The 17706-nt window shown below is 34.1% G+C and overlaps 1 pseudogene; it reads left to right on the top strand.

The window, feature by feature from the left end:
* Positions 1 to 9977: 9977 nt before the first annotated feature.
* The window catches only part of LOC128546225 (target of rapamycin complex 2 subunit MAPKAP1-like), a 32728-nt pseudogene continuing 24999 nt past the window's right edge, over positions 9978 to 17706 (top strand).

Below are 17706 nucleotides of genomic sequence, written 5' to 3'. Positions count from 1 at the left end.
TGTTTTGGAATTCTGAATATTTAAACCCAAAAAACTCATTTATATAGGGGAGGCAGGGCTATAGTTGTCCATCCAAATTTCTGTAAAAATTTTAGTTCCCTGTTAATTGGGATCCCCACCGACCTCAACACAAAACCGTCATGAAAAAAACTTTTGCTCATCATCAAATTTTATTTATGCTCCCTTTTTCCATCCCTTTTTCTCCCAAAGACAATTTACAGGTTTACAAATTTCATATTAAGGAAACTCCCCTTTTTTATTCGTAAATTTATTACCCTTTCATAGTCATAATGTATGGGTGTTGTAAATTTTTTTTTTGGGGGGTGGCTAACCCCCGGGTAATCTGGGAAATTTTGGTTCTGGTTTAAGGACCCCTAAAACAACCGTTTAGTGGCTAAACTAGAGGTTTTTAAACAAAAAGTTGAATTGGGTTTTTTAGAGGGGAAATGGGGGAGCCCCCAAAAAAAAAACACACTGCAAGTGGGGGGGATTTCAATTTAAGTATTTTTAATTCTTAATTGAGAAAAAAAAACGATCTTAAATTTTGGGTTTTTGCAAATTTTTTGCTGAAATTTTTTAAAACCCTTTTTCAGCTAAAGTAAACGTGGGCTAATGGAAAGTGCCCCATAAAATTTTTATTTCAATATACTCCAACCCGAGTGAGAGATATTTCTTAAAAAAAAATTTTTTCCAAAATAAATTTTCTACCCTAGATTTTTTATGTAAAACCAGCAACCCTTTAAAGACAACCCTTAAAAGCTTTCCCCCGGCAATTATCTAATACCTGGTAAAAGTCATTAAAAAATTAAAAAATTAAAAAAAAAGTTTTTTGGGTTACCAACCCCTAGACATTTTGTCAACCTACAGAAAATTCCGTTTCTGATATTTTCATACCCAACAAAAAATTAAAAGGGTTTTCTATGTTATAGTGACCATGTTTTTCCCCAAAAAGGAGAATTTTTTCGGGTTCTTTGTTTAAGGGGTACAAGTATTGTTTTATTTTGATAGTACTGTCACAAGGGGGAAAAAAAATTTATGTGTGTAAAAATAGCCAACTCTATCAAAAAATTTGGGAATTTCTTTTTTTTATATTTATTAAGTGATTTCCCTTTATGATCAATTATAGATTTTTTGGTTTTTTTCTCTCTTGTGACTTTTACTCTTTTTGGGTTTGGTAATTTTTCTCAAAATTGCAACAGGGGTCTGACAGTGCTAGATTGATATTTTCCTTGCCTGGCAAAGCCAGGGCTCCCGTGGAAATATTTTGGTTTACAGGGGAAAATTTAGGATCCCAAAACCTCCCGGGCCCAACCCCAAATAAAATTTTTAAATTTTTCGGTTGAGATTTGCCGGGTTTTTGTCAAAAAACCCCCCTTTTATTTAAAGATTAACCCTTTTTCACTTTTCATAGAGAAAAAATTTTTTTCATAAAATATGGAGTTTCCGCTTTAAAAAAGTAGAGTCATATATTTTTCATTCCATGTTATAAAAAACAATTCAATCCAAATTAAACAATTTGATCGAAAAAAAAACCCCCCTCCAATTCCCTTTTTTTTATCAAAATAAAAAATTTATGATTAAGCATTGTATATTTTTAGTAGAAATGTAAATTATCGGGAATAAACACAGATAAAAGGCACAGCCCCCAAGAATAGTGACAAGGGTTTTCCCGTTAGGGGTTTTAAAAAATTTAGGGGTTTTCGAAATTTGGGGCCCTTGCCCGCAAAATTTTAAAATAAAATTTTTTTTAAAAATAAAAACTTTTGGGGGTTTGAAAATTTTTTTTTACTTTTATAAACTTTAAATTTTTTTTTTGTTTGGGATTTTGCACCCCCACATATAAACGTTTTAGGTCTTGATGAAGCTTTTTAAAAGATTTCAAACATTGTATTTTTTGAGCTTTGCTAAAAACATTTTCTATTTTGGGGCCTTTTTTCTATGATTTTAGGATTTTAAAATTTTGGCCCCCCTTAATTTTTACTCCCCAAAATTTTGTGTTTTTTCCCAAATTTTTTTACAAAATTTCCCCCCCGAATTTTTAAAAATTTAAATTTTTTTTTTTACATTTTCCCCCCAAAACCCAAAAGGTTTTTTTTTGTACATATTTTAAAAAACCCTACCATTTAAAACACAAGAAACAACTTTAAAAAAATTTTTTTAGTGAACATTTGTATGTTGTTAAAACAGACCCTATCACATTCCTCTGGTATTGAAAAAAGAAACACTATTTAAAGGAAAATTTTTTATAATCTAAGGCACAAATGTACAGTCTGTAGGGGTTTTTTTATAAATATATGCCCAAACCCGTGGATGGTGCTTTGGGAAAATTTCTGCTGTTTTTAAAGTGTTGACAGCTCTTGTCCAAAACCCTCAGAAATGGGGAAAAATTATACCAAATTTAATAAATTATAAAAATCAGCAACCCAAATTGGGGGTTTAAATTTTTGACGTGAAGAAACACGGGGCTTTCCCTTATTGATTGATTTAACCCCAACATTTGTAACAAAGTCGGGAAGCAAAAAGTACTTTTGTTTCTCTTTCAAAAAAAATTAATATAGCATTTTCCCGACAGGCTTAAAGGGTTTCATTTGGGGATTATAACCCTAGAGCCATTTTGGCAATACAAAACAGCTCACCAACTGGTACAATCTGATCTAACTAATTTGGGGTCTTGGAACATAGTAGGTAACCGGGCATACAATTTTTCCTTCCTTTAAAGTAGTCCCAATGAATATAAAATAATAGATAAGTTAACAGATGGTTTTGTTATATGCCATTCCATTAATTTAAAATCCCGTAACTTACCTTTTAGTTTAATTAAAGGTTTAATTAAAAAAGGGTTTGATCATTTTCATTGATTTTTTAGGGCTTCACTTAATAAATTTTACATTAAAAAAAGATACAGGAAAATAAAAATTTTGGTTTTTAACATGCACCCCAAAAAATACACTATTTCCTTTGTTATTTCATGTTTTTGTTTCCCTTTTTAAAAGTTTGATTTTTTGGTGAGGGTTTACAGCTGAAAAAAAAAGGGCAACATGGTGATTATGGACAATAAAATCCTAATATCTCCATAAGGAAATCATTTATTACAAATTTACACTGGAATGTGTGAGTGATTTTTTGATGTGGATGGGTCATGAACAGCATAGGGATAAATATTTTATTAAAAATTTTTCAGTTAGGGGTATTTTTTAAAAAATGTTTACCCCTAGGGTATTTTTAATTAAAAAATGTTTTCCCGCATAGGGGTATTCTGTTAAAAATGTTTTTTTATTCTTTTTTAAAATGTTTTCAGCAAGGTTATTTGTTAAAAATGTTTCCAGCCTAGTGTATTCTAATTTTAAAAAAAGTTTATAGCCTAGAAAGTATTCTTTTTAAAAATGTTTTTTCAGCCTAGGTTTTATTCTATTAAACATGTTTCAGCCCAATGTATTTTTAACATGTTTAAAAGCAAGGTGTATTTTATTAAAAATGTTTACAGCATATTTTTGGGTTTTATTAAAAAAAAGTTTACAGCCCAGGGGGTTTTTCTATTTTTAAAAATGTTTACAGCCTAAGTGTTTTCTATTAAACATGTTTTCAATAGGTGTATTTTATTAAAATTTTACAGCATGTTTTTAATTTTATTAAACCTCTTTTCGCAAGGTGTATTTTGTTAAAAAAGGGAACTATTTTTTTAAAATGTTTACAGCATAGGGGTAAAAATGTTTTTTAAAGTTTTCCCTGGTGTATTCGTTAAAAAATTTTACAGCATAAATTTATTCTGTTAAACATGTTTAAAAATTTTGGTGTATTTTTATTAAAAATGTTAAAAAAAGGTATATTATTTAATTTTTGACATTTTTTAATTTTCTTGATAGTTTTTATTTTAAATTTTGTTAAACAAAGTTAAAACTTCCCTAGGTTTAATTCTGCTAAAAAGGTACAAGGGGCCAGCTGTAATACAAAGTTCATGCAGTAATTTTTCCCCGGCGACTTAAAAAAATTTTTGGGTATGGGCTTAAACCCTTTTTCCTGCTGGCGGGAAGTGATTCTTTAAATGCAACCAGTGCAACCAAGATCAGCCCCCATGGTCCCGCCCCCGTTCGTAACAGTCCGTAAATTTTCAATGGTATTATTTAGGAAATTTTATTTAGTGGGAAAACCCCCTTTTATAAAAAAAGTGTACTGCCCCCTTGAATGAGGGGCCCAAATTTATTTTGAAATTTAACGGTAAAGGGTTTAAAAGACAGAATATCTCATTTTAATAACAATGCTTTTTTTAAAAGTAAAAACACATTTAGTTTTGAAATTTTGTGGGAAAAAATGCCTTTAAAAAACATATTTACTCTGGTTTTTTTTACAGGAAATGGTTTAGCCATTTAAAATCCAAGGGATGGGAAACCCCGGTTTAAAGAACTCTCTCATTTGTAAAGATATCTGCCAGACATGGAAATTTTTGGGAAAACCATTTTATTTTTTAAAAACCCTTTTTCCTTTCTGGGCCTGCTGCCCGGGAAAATGATTCACCCTTTTGGGGGCCCCGGCGACCGGGGTCCGGAAAATTTTTCCCCGGTTTTTTCGGTTTTGGACCGTTTTTTACTTTTTAGAACCCCTTTGTGAAGTGAAAAAAACGGTCCCCTAAAAAAAGAAGAAAAAAATAAAATTCGGGGCTGAAATCCAAAAAACCCCGATTACCCGCCAAAACAGGGAAAAAGTTTTTCGCACCCTCCGATAAACAAAAAACGTTCCAAAAAGTCCGGGTTGTCCCCTTTATAACGGTTTCCCCCAATTTGCACGTGCCAATCAGTTTAGCGCGGACATCCTTTAATGTTTGCAGACAGCCCAAATGCCAAAGTATTAAAAAATTTTTGACTGGTTTCCCAAAGGTTTAATGGATCCACTTCTTTTATATAGAATCCCACGGTGTTTTTTGGCTGTTTTTTTCACGGGTAAAAAACAAATGGTCACGATTTTTTTAGACATCACCGAAAAACCGATTTTAAAATTTTTATAAAAACTTTATTTGTAAAAATTACCGATTCATTTTTTGGGGGCTCCATTTTGAAAAAACGTTATGCAACCGCCCTTTTCATAAAAAAAAAAAAAAAAAAGAAAAAATGGAAATTTGGCCCAAAAACCCTGATAAAAAAACCGGAAAAGGCGCTGTTTAAACAAATTTTTTTGGGGGGCTTTTTTAAAAATTTTTTCAAAAAGAAAAAATTTTTTTAAAATCGAAGGAAATTTATAAATTTTTAGTTGTTGTTTAAAAACATTGCCAGCGTGATGAAATATCTGTGGCCCAACCCCCGGGGCCTTTTGGTACTACAAATTTCGGAAAAATTTAATCTCAGCCATCACATAACATACACTTCGGTCCCGGCAGGGGTTTTCTTAAAAAAAATGGTATGTTTTTGGGAGAGAATATGTGTGAGTAAAACACTGAAGCATTGGGGATTTTATAAAAATTTCCCTCAAAGGGAAAGAGGAAACATGGGTTTTGCCATGTATTTCAGTACCGAAGGGCACGTGCGTTTGGGTTTTGACTAGTTAGGTACACATGTCAATGCCTCTGCAAAATTTTTTCCTTGCAAGTATTTTTTTCGGGAAAACATTTAAAATTTAAATAAAGTAAATCACCAAAACCCCCGAATAACTGTCTTCTTGTATGGTAATCGTGGTGACCGGTAAATCATTTTTAATGATGACTGCCATATCTTACTCTATCACATTTTAAAAAATGGTTTTATCAAAGGCCCAAGGGCCAAAGGGTTTTTTTTTTAATTTTTCTATATGGCCTGGGCACTATAACAATTTTGCATCATTCCAACCCCCAAAAAAAATACCTGAAATTTAAAAGAAATATTCCAGAGAAAAAATTTCCCCCCCCCAGTAAAAATTGGGGTTTACTGGGGCCCCTTTTTTCCCCCATTTTGAACGAATCACAGCGTAGGGAAAAATCGTCTTAATGGGCCCCAAAAAAGCTAAACAGGCTCTGTCAAAAAATCATGGTATGCATATTCTGACCTTTCATTCTGTCCCAAAATTTTTACATGTACCCACTATTTTTTATAGATCCTCTATTTTAAAACAGGGCCCTTTTTTTGCCCGGTCTTTCACTCAAAAATTCACCAATATTCACCATCAAACAGAGGAACTATTTTCCACGTAACCACTTCCGTATTGTGGTCAACCAAGGGCAAATAACTGTGGTCTTGTGCCTATTTAGACCTATTTTTCTCTTCAAACTAAAAGATATTTTACCAGTACAATCTCAGATGTATAGCAAATTAAATCTGAAAGTTACACCTTTGTTGAACTATGCACTAAAATTTGACAGCTTCCAATGTTACACATGCTATTGGTCATATCTGAGCAAAAAAAAATTCTCGTACTTTTCAGATGAAAAAAAACGCAAAATTCTATAACTTTCTTGTTTGATGAGATTTTCACCCAAAGTAAAAAACAGCATGTTTCCTTATTATATATCTATCCAAATTGAGAGCCACTTCAAGTCTGATTACAATATCACTGTTCCAATTTTAGGAAAACTATTCATATTACAAAAAGCACGTCGAAAAGCGTAGTCTACTCGCACGAAAAAGTAAAATGTGAACTAAGAAAAGTCCTGTAGCTGTCAAATTTGCCCTTTTTAAGTAGCCCAGTATGTGGCAAATATGAGAATGAATAGCTTTTGTACATATATGTGTCATATACTTTTCAGTGATCATTCATTTATGGCTACCCTAGGTAAAATGAGCCAAACAGCTCTGAAAAGTCCAATATGTGAGCTTACTAAAAAGCTTATGAGTCTTTCTGGAATGAATATTTCACTCAAATCTTACAGTTTACAGGCATTCAGTGCACTCTGTAAATGAAACATGCACACCATGACCAGTTACACTGCACAAAATCTTACACTGTGTATCACAGCTGAGCTTTCTGGCAAAAACAGCTCCAATACAAGATACAAGATACAAGAATCTTTATTTTACTTCGGATAAAGTATAACAAAAAACATTAGCTCATGAGCTATTTCCCGACAAACAAAGAAAACAGAAGGTAATAAAAAAATAAAGCGGCTAAAAAGAAAGATAAGCGAAAGTTATGCATATTAAAACATAAATTAAATGACAGCGGTTAAGAATGGCATGGTTACATAATTAAAAGAAACTTACATACATAGCACATATAAGCACAAACCTGTAAAAAAGGTACATAAATAAAAGGGGAATGACATACATATAATACACTACATAGTGAGTTTATTGCATAGAAGGTGCTAATCTTGGCAGCAGCTATATATAAAGACAATTAAAAGGCAAATGAAATTTAAAGGCTTTTTAAGATTTGGTGAATGCTAGTAGTAAATTTACTAAGGTTGATGTAGCCCTTAGCACCTTCCTCTAGATAGTATAAAAGAAAGCACATAAAAGACAACGTTTAAAGCACATAAAAGATTAAGTTAAAAACATGAACAAACCAGGTTTAGAACATCAACAAAACAACAGTACACTGTCTCTACTGCAAACCAGACCACTTGGCTTACTGACATTTGAATGTCTAATCTGCCCAGCTAGTGTACTCGTCCAGCTGACAACAGATAGGCTTCTCTATAAAGAATGATTTTAATGTACATCACTGCCTGCTGAATGTTCCAAACTGGCTAAATTTCAGCAAAAACCTTAATAAATATCAACCTGAGAAACTACAACTGGTGCTCCTAATTTTTCCGGTGACTAATATCAATGGAAGTGACCCTTCGTGTGACCGAACCAGGATCTTCTGTGTGATTGGAAGGCCTGCGGCTGAACAACATCAGAAATATGAGTCAAGCTAGTCATAATTTCTTAGATTGAATACTTAATCAGTTTACATGATTGTATGTATTTGCAAACTATATTTCAAAACAATCTGACTGCAAAGAAAGTGTGAAATGCTAAAAAGTGCTCCTCAAAGCAACTTTTCTATGAATATTTATATCACAATCTCCTTTCCCCATACTGAAACTGTCATAATGTAATATAAAACCTCAAATTCAAGTCTTATGTATGTAAAATTTGTCATAACAAACAGTCTGAATAACAAAACTATCAATCACAAAGCAGTCTGTCCAGTTTCCTTGCTTTACTGACTGCTAGATCTGAAGCAATGTTCACTATTTTCAGGTAAAATTAGCTACAATCTGAACTGAGTATTCACACTGGGAATACAGCTTACTGCATCAACTATTATGAACAAATTCCTGTCCAATTTCATGGTAACTGATTATAAATGTAATCTCACTACTACATATGATTTAGAAAGTAGTCATTATGGCAAAACTGGCTGAAATAATGTTATTCCACTACAATTCTATTTTCTAGCTTTTTTTCCACTTGCCGGTGCAATTTAACGAAGTCTATTAAATTTTACAAAATCACAGAAAGTACCTGATCTTGATTAAAAGCATCTAAAATGGAATTATTTACCCATTCACAACACCGAACAACTGTCTTCGGTCAAATCTGAGAAGCTGTAGACATATATGTACAAAGGCGGTCAATCCCCATCTATGCGAAAAACTTCACATTGTCCGAGCGCTCTCATTTCAGGTTTTTAGGTACTAAAAGTGTAAGAAATCCAACAGAATAAGTAAATATACAATTCAGGACCTCAGATATGATGATTTATGCTCAATTAAGCATTAAGGAAACCAATATGCAAGTCTAGTGTGTGAAAATCTGCCTGTTTTCCTTCAAAATCAATTAAAATATGCCAATTTCAGGCCTAATCTGTTCAATTTTCAAGCCCTTGAACTGATTTTTCTTGCACAGATTATGATTACACATATTTTTCTATTCAGACTGTGTGTACTGTGTAAATTCAAGTAACCAAACGAGCAGTTTTATGTAAACAAGAATAGAAAAAATACATATCTGACTTTAGGTCAGATTTCCTCAGTCGCAGCTCAAATTTCTAAAAAATCAAAAAAATATCACATCGCGGCATTTGTAATACCCCATTTTGTTTTCAATATGCCGGTTTCAAACAAAGAACTTATAAAAATGCATTTCATGCATGAAAACCTGCAAAATTAGAAAAAATCCAGAAATATGTATTAACTGAAAGTAGGATTTTTCACAAGTTTCAAGTGCATGTATACTTTTTACCCAAACTGAAGCAATTTCAGCAAATGTAATGATTAATCTAAATATTTACCAGATTTCTATGCCTACCAGCCATTCACTGTCAAAATTTCAGCCATGTAGATTGAAAAATAACAAAAATATTGACAATTTACTTTCTGACATTTTCCACTATATCAGGCCTAAGACCACAGTTATTTTTACTATATGTTCTATATAGGCACTGGACACTATAGCAATTTTGCATGCATTCCAACCCCCATAAAAATATCTGAACTCAACTGAACTATTCAAGAGAAAAAATTCCAGCCACAGTAAACATTGGGTTGACCGGCTCTTTTTTCCACCATTTTGAACCAAATTACATGCGTATGAAGAATACTCTCTAGATGGCCGCAAACAGGCAAAACAGGCTCTATCAAAAAGTCATGTTATGCGTATTCTGACATTCTCATTCTGTCAAATTGTTGTACATGTACCTACTGTTTCATATCTCCTCTATTAAATCATGCCATTTATTGCAGGTCTTTCACTCAAAAATTCACCAATATTTACCATCAAACAGAGGAACTATTTTCCGCGTAACCATGCACTTCCGTATTGTGGTCAACCAAGGGCAAATAACTGTGGTCTTGTGCCTATTTATTGGTAATGCGGTGGGTGGGGTAGCGCCGATGTTATGATTTTCGTTTCGGACCGATTGAGTTCTCAAAATTTCCGGAGCCCTGGTGCAGACTGCACATCCATGGCTGATCATTGTCTGCACTGTTTGCTATACAGTCAGTATATTTTCAGTGAACACCCCTTTGAATGTTAAATGGTTTTGCCCAGACTGAATGATGGACCAGTCCATTTTAGAAATTTATCAGGCTAAGGGTTGAAGATGATTTGATTACTGTTCACTCTTCTTTTCATGTAAATTGGAACTCCTGTATTTTATGCCACAGTAATTCACTAAGAACAGACTTAAAAAGAAAGAAAAATATTAGCCTTTATAGGGAGTTCTTTGCATTTGTTGGTGTATTTAATGAGGTTTTATTATATGTGTTGAATGTAACATGATGTATGAAGTGCAAACCAGTATACCATTATAAAAAGAAAGAATTCATGTCCGTAGTTGAAGTCTGAATCATTCTGGACGGAACTGTGACAGTAAGAGCATTGAAACCGTCCTGAGGCAGTGAGTTTATAATGTTGTTATGTACTGTATTTATGTTTTGGGTAATTGCTGTATTTACTTTACTTGTAGGAGCACATCGACGAAGATCTAACACAGCACAGAGGCTGGAAAGAATGAAGAAAGAAAAGAGAAACCAGAGCAAAGTGAAGAATATACCCTGGAAAGATGCCAACTTACAGTATAACGGTATGTTTTCAAATATATTAATATGTAATTTCCACCTGGATGTGTATGTTGAAGTCATATAAAGTGATTATCATTTTAAAAAATACTAGTAAAATAAATATTTAATAAGACTTTCCTCTTACTGACTTGGCAAAATCTGTCTAAATGTTGACATTTACTGAATTACTGAAAAAGATTTAACAGTAAATTGATACAACATAGTACATGGCATGGCAATCAGATTTCAATACTTAAAGTGCTTTTAATTTCAAGTGTAAAAAAAGGATCAAACTCTTATTTACAATCAACATCTCAGCAGATATATGTAATCATAATGATTAATGATCAGTTAATAATTCTCTGTAATCAGACTTAGTTATTATCCCCCGCCGATGAAATCGGGAGGGGGGTATTGAAATGGCGTTGTCCGTCCATCACATCCGTGCTTGCGTGCGTCCGTCCGTCCGTCCGCAGCCATTTCTCAGTAACTAACAGGTAGAATTTCATGAAACTTGAAATAAACATGAACCAACATACTGCGATGATGCCCGTCAAGTTTTTTTTGGGATTGGTCAATTTCCCTTAGAGTTATTCCCCTTGATTTAATGAAAAATGCCCAAAAATATCCGTCCGCAGCCATTTCTCAGTAACTAGCAGGTAGAATTTCATAAAACTTCAAATAAATATCAACCAACATACTGTAATGATGCCCATCAAGTTTTGTTTTGGATTGGTCAATTTCCCTTAGAGTTATTGCCCTTGATTTAATGAAAAATCCACGTCTGCAGCCATTTCTCAGTAACAAGCTGGTAGAATTTCATGAAACTTAAAATAAATATGAATCAACATACTTCGGTGATGTCTGTCATTTTTTTTTTTTTCAATTGGTCAATTTTCCTAAGAGTTATTGCCCTTTAATTGTTTGAAAATCTACAGATTTGTACATAACAAACCAACCAATTGGTAGAATTTCATAAAACTTATTTCATTCTTTTCCATGAACATTTATTATAAACATGTGAAGTTGTGTACCCACACCTGGTCACCACCCTTGCCTTTGTCACACACCCTCCCCCTCCCAACCCCACCCCCAAAAAAAAATTATTTCCTTTTTTTTATTATTTTTTTCAAACCTTCCATGAATATTTATCAACATGCAAAGTTGTACTGTTCCCCCACCTCACCCCCAACCCCCACTTTTTTTTTCTTTTTTAAAATTTACCATCCATATTTCAATATTTATAATCAACATCGATAATCAATGACAATAATCGATGTTTTGTACCCTCACCCAGTCACCCCCACAGCCCCCACTCCCCCAACCAAAAAATAGCATTCATTTTTTTTGTTAAATTGACTTTGACAAATGAAATTATTTGCTTCTTTTGCTTCTTAGTAACATCCTTAACTTTTTGCCGGATATATTTTTTTGCCATTCCTGACCACAAACCCTTTCGGCTGGGGATACCAATTCATCGAATTTGCTTGTTAATCATGTATTTTGCTGATTACTTTAATCATAATTTAATTGATTAAAGGCAAGGATCATAGTAACCATAATTAATAAATTTTGCTGTATCATGAAGTAATCAGTTATAAAAAAAGCAAAATAATCATCAATTTCATCAATTACCGTACTTTTTCAAATGAACATGCCCTTGTCTGCATCTCGGGAATGCATTTAATGTTGAGACCAAGTTTTGAAATGAGTCTTCAATTTAAGAATGTCACTAAGACCTTATGAAAGCCATGCCTGAATTTCCTAGTAATAACACTACCCCACGATCAAAACAACTTACCAAAAGAACCACGGCGGCTTTTAATTTGGAATATTGACTGTATTGATTATTTGTTTCTTTGTATATGTAACATTTCTGCTATTAATATAGAAATTAGAACATGGGTTGCACAGTTGAGTTGTTGTACTTTCAGCGGAGCAGAAAGGTCATTTGTTTGAGAAGAAAGATTTATCACCACTGAAGTGGAGTGATACTTCTCTGATCTCCAGGTTGTCCGAGCAGTTGGATAGCAGTGCCAGTATGGGAGAAAACCCCTTCCTAGAATACGCCAAGTTTGATGGCAAGGTAATTGTGTAATTATAGATACGTAACTTTTTATATGCAGATTGTGAAAGTGATCTTAACCTCGAAATTTTGATTGTAAAAAGTATGCACCATTTTATACGGCTGTTTTAAAAAAAGGGACGTATTGTGTAATGGCATGTGCATCTGTGCATCCATCCTTCATATTTGTGTCCAGAGCATAATTCAAGAACAATTCAAGCCTTCAAGGTATTGAGTTTTTGATGTATTGGTAAATGGAAATGAAGCGATATGCAGAGCACATTAATCAGGTAGGTGTCCGGAGCATAATTTGAGAAATGTTCAAGGTATTGACTTAAACTTAGCATACAAGTAGGTGGCGATGAGGTGAAGTGTAGAGCTGATAAAACAGGTCAGTTTTTCAAAGTTTTAGGTCGTACATGGAGCTCTAAGGTTAAATTTGCGCTTCATATTTCGTGTCTGGACCATAACATAATAACCATTCAAGGTACTGACTTCAATCTTGTATGTGGCAATGAGATGATGTACAGAGTGCATGAACAAGATCTGCAGGTCAACAGTCAATGTCACAACAAGGTCAAATCTGTCTGTCATATTTTGTGTGCAAAGCAGAACTTGATAACCATTTCAGACTTGGCATATACATAGGCAGCAATAAGATAACAGAGGCAGTGATGAGATCACACAGCACATGAACCTGGTCTCTAGATCAAAGGTCAAGGTCACAAACTGAGTTCAGATCTTTTGTATTTAGTGTACAGAGCAGAACTTCCAAACTATTCAAGATATTGACTTAAAACTTGAATTACAGGTTGATGTTGATTTGTGCAGTGTAGCAATCCACATTACTTCAGGCCTGTTTCAAGATGTATGTGTCACATAATGTTGATTCATGATTTAAGTTGACCCAGTAAAGGAATCCAGTCTTTCTATTTATTGCCCCGATTAAGATCCAAAAATTATTAACTTACTGTGTTTTTATGGTAACCTAAACAGGCATAATCAGGTACATATGTTTTTTCAAAGGCAGTCTGTTGTATTCAGCATGTAACAAGATTGTATGTATCAATACAATTGATGCAGAACCCATTCTGTTTTATAGACATGGCAGGAAAAGTGTAAATACCAGCGGAATGCTAGTTAACATACCCTTATCGCAAATAACTGTAATTATCATCTGAGCTATTTGAAACAGCTTCTTTGCTTGTTTCTTGTGTGTAGAACAGTCAGTTAACCCAGAATGTGAGTTAGGAATATTTATTGTACCCCCCGACAACAAAGTTGTAAGGGGGGGTACTGGTTTCAGGTTGTCTGTCCGTCCGTCTGTCTGTCTGTCCGTCTGTCCGTAGACGCAATCTTGTGCGCACCATCTCTCCTTATCCCCTTGACAGAATTTAATGAAACTTCACACAAGTGATCAGTACCAACAGTAGTTGTGCATGGGGCATGTTAGGTTCTTTTAGAAAAAAATTTTGCAGAGTTATGGGACTTTGTTTTTTTGTTACTATACTATATACATAGACACAATCTTGTGCGCACCATCTCTCCTCATCCCCTTGACACAATTTAATGAAACTTCACACAACTGATCAGTACCAACAGTAGTTGTGCATGGGGCATATTAGGTTCTTTAAGAAAAAAATTTTGCAGAGTTATGGGACTTTATTTTTGTTACTATACTATATACATAGACACAATCTTGTGCGCACCATCTCTCCTCATCCCCTTGACACAATTTAATGAAACTTCACACAAGTGATCAGTAACAACAGTAGTTGTGCATGGGGCATGTTAGGTTCTTTCAGCAACAAAAATTGCACAGTTATGGGACTTTGTTTCTTGTTAACATACTATGTACATACAGTCTGCATATGCAATCTTGTGCGTGCCTAATCTACCAAACCCTTGCACACAATTTAATGAAACTTCACACAAGTGATCAGTACCAACCCTAGTTGTGCATGGTGCATGTTACATTCTTTTAGATAAATATTCTGCATAGTTATGGGACTTTGTTTTTTGTTACTATACTGTATACATACAGTCTATATACATACAGTCCACATAACTATGCAATCTTGTGTGCTTCAAATTGCAATGTACTGTGTCAAAGCATGCGGGGGGTACATTCATCACCTTTAGTGATAGCTCTAGTTACTTTTGTAGTTACAAAGATTGGTTACTTATTTATTTGATATCTTAAGAGTGCTTAAATGTCCGGTTATATTTTTCCAAGTTTTGCTAGTAGAAGAATAGTCCAGCTATTCTACTCACCCTGGCATCAGCGTCACACCTTGGTTAAGTTTTTGCATGCAAGTACATACAGCTATCATTTAAAGACATATAGCTTTGGAACTTACTTTTTCTTTTTCTATGTCAATTACCAACCTCACTGGGTCAAGTTCCATAACTCTGACATGTATTTTGAACAAATTATGCCTTTTTGGACTTAATAGAAAATTCTGGTTAAAGTTTTACATGCAAGTTACTATCTCCAAAACTAATGCAGATATTGAATTGAAACTTCACTTGTGTCTTCGGGGTTATAAAACTAGTTGATAGCACCAAGTCCCATTACTCTGACCTTCATTTTGGTCAAATTATGCCCCTTTTTGGACTTAAAAAATCCTGGTTAAAGTTTTGCATGCAAGTACATACAGCTCTTACTAAAAGGCATATAGCTTTGAAATTTATTTTTTCTTTTTCTAGATCAATTACCAACCTCACTGGGTCAAGTCTCATTACTCTGACATGTATTTTGGGCAAATTATGCCCCCGTTTGGACTTAGAAAATTCTGGTTAAAATTTTACATGCAAGTTACTATCTCCAAAACTAATGCAGATAGATATTGAATTGAAACTTCACATGTGTCTTTGGGGGATATAAAACTAGTTGATAGCATCAAGTCCCATAACTCTGACCTTCATTTTGGCCAAATTATGCCCCCTTTTGGACTTGGAAAATTCTGGTTCAAGTTTTGTGTGCAAGTACATACAGCTATTACTTAAAGCATATAGATTTGAAATTTCTTTTTTCTTTTTCTAGATAATTTAACAACCTCACTGGGTCAAGTCTCATAACTCTGACATGTATTTTGGGCAAATTATGCCCCCTTTTGGACTTAAAAAATTTTGGTTTAAGTTTTACATGCAACTTACTATCACCTAAACTAATGCAGATGTTGAATTGAAACTTCACTTGCGTCTTCGGGGTTATAAAACTACTGTAAACCTAGAAATGTTCGCGGAAACTATGTTTCACGTTTTTCAAAACGTGGACATTTTCGCGGATACAAATATTCGCGGAACCATATCCATTGCGAATCCCGCGAAAATGAAGTCGCAAGTGAACATATTTAGTATACTAGGGTAAGTGTCACGGCATAGTTGCATTGATAGTATTCTCGAAAACGTTCAGTTTTTGTACCCTTTAATTATAAATGTACCCCAATCAATTTCGTCCATATCAACGGTTATTATTATACCAGATTTATATAGCGCCCTTTTCACAATAAACGCGTTCAAAGGCGGTTTACAAATAGGAAACGTAGCCACACAGGGCTCGAAAATCATCCTCTACTAGTACAGACACAGAGCGATCTGACCAGACATACAGCGTGAGATAAAACCCCCAGAACAGATAGAAAGAAATCCTTTTTAGATACGGACTTTTTCACACACCCGATTATTGACAGTCAGTAAATTGCTGTTATCACACTGTCATTTGTTTGCCATTTAAAGGCTATAAAGCAGTATCATTTGTTAGGCGATTAAACCACACTTAGCAGAAATAGACACAATATTTTACTTACAAATAATATATCGCATTGCCTGCCGACTACAAATTACATGTATATGTCGTTCGATAGATGCATATTGTTTCTGTTTTTATCCCCTGTTTGCCTGACGGATCGATATTGAAAAGGCTGTTACATCATACAGAAATAACTTGTCAATAAATTGAGTTAATGTGGACTTGTGCACTCATTTTATACAGTTATGGTTCTGGAATTTGAGTCATTAATATCCAGGTATGTTTAAGTACAGAACAATTTTATAGCGATCTATTTAAGCTGAAGCTAGAATCTTTCGCGTTTTTGTTAGATCAGAGTTTTTCGCGGCTATTTAATGTCACGGAAATATACTATCCACGAAAGGCGCTAATTTAAAAAGCGCGAAAACATTTCTAGGTTTACAGTAGTTGATATCATCAAGTACCATAACTCTGATATGCATTTTGGTCAAATTATGTCCCCTTTTGAACTTAAAACTCTTGTGATATTTTAACATTTTGGGTAATATTTTCCTGCTTCTGGGACAATATTTCGAATAGTCGAGCTTGGCTGTCTTACGGACAGCTCTTGTTAATATAGTTTCTGAACAGAAATTAAAGGTGTTTTGTTGTGAATGACAAGTAGATTATGTATTTGTTATAGGCCAGTGTTGGTGTATCCACAAAGAAGATAGATATTTTCCTGACAATGGTCCCACCAGAGGATCGGCCATAACCTATGACAGTAGTGGTGATAGCAACAGCCAAGATACAGGACCTTGTTGGCTTGATATGTTGGCAGTATACGATAGAAATGAGGGAGCCTTCTCTACAGTGAGTTACCCTTAGTTTCTTTTGAGAAATAAGACAAAACTGTTCTAGGGCTAAAATGTAGTAGCTATGTTTACATTCAACACATTCAGCGAAATGTCTAACAGGATACCTGGGTGTTAAGGAGGTAGGTTACCTTGTTACCAGGGTAAATTCAGATTAGTTTAACCGCAGCATTTTTTTGTATTTCGTGTAATTTAATGTTTTGACTGTTATAATCTCAATTTCTTTTATCTCTGGCCCTTCAAGTACAATTTTTATACAGGTTTGAGGAACATGATCCTCTGAAGGTATTTTATATAGAAAGGAGAAGGAAAATACGTATATTTAACAGTTTTCAGTGCATTTTGGTTTTATTGTTATCCGTAGAAGTCTGCATAATTAATATTTTTTCTAGTATGCACGTTAGCTTTCTAATATAAGCTTGAAATATATATGTCCCGGGGCTCATGTTTCCATGGTAACACATTTTCTCTCATTTTTAGCTCGACTATTCGAAGAATAAGTAGAGCTATCCTACTCACCACGGCGTCGGCGTCACACCTTGGGTTAAGTTTTTCGTACCAGTCCACATTTTGACAAAGT

Source organism: Mercenaria mercenaria, chromosome 7 (assembly GCF_021730395.1).
Source record: "Mercenaria mercenaria strain notata chromosome 7, MADL_Memer_1, whole genome shotgun sequence".
Taxonomy (NCBI): Eukaryota; Metazoa; Mollusca; class Bivalvia; order Venerida; family Veneridae; genus Mercenaria; species Mercenaria mercenaria.
The sequence above is the reverse complement of the archived record's forward strand: the minus strand, read 5'-3'. Positions and strand labels throughout refer to the sequence as shown.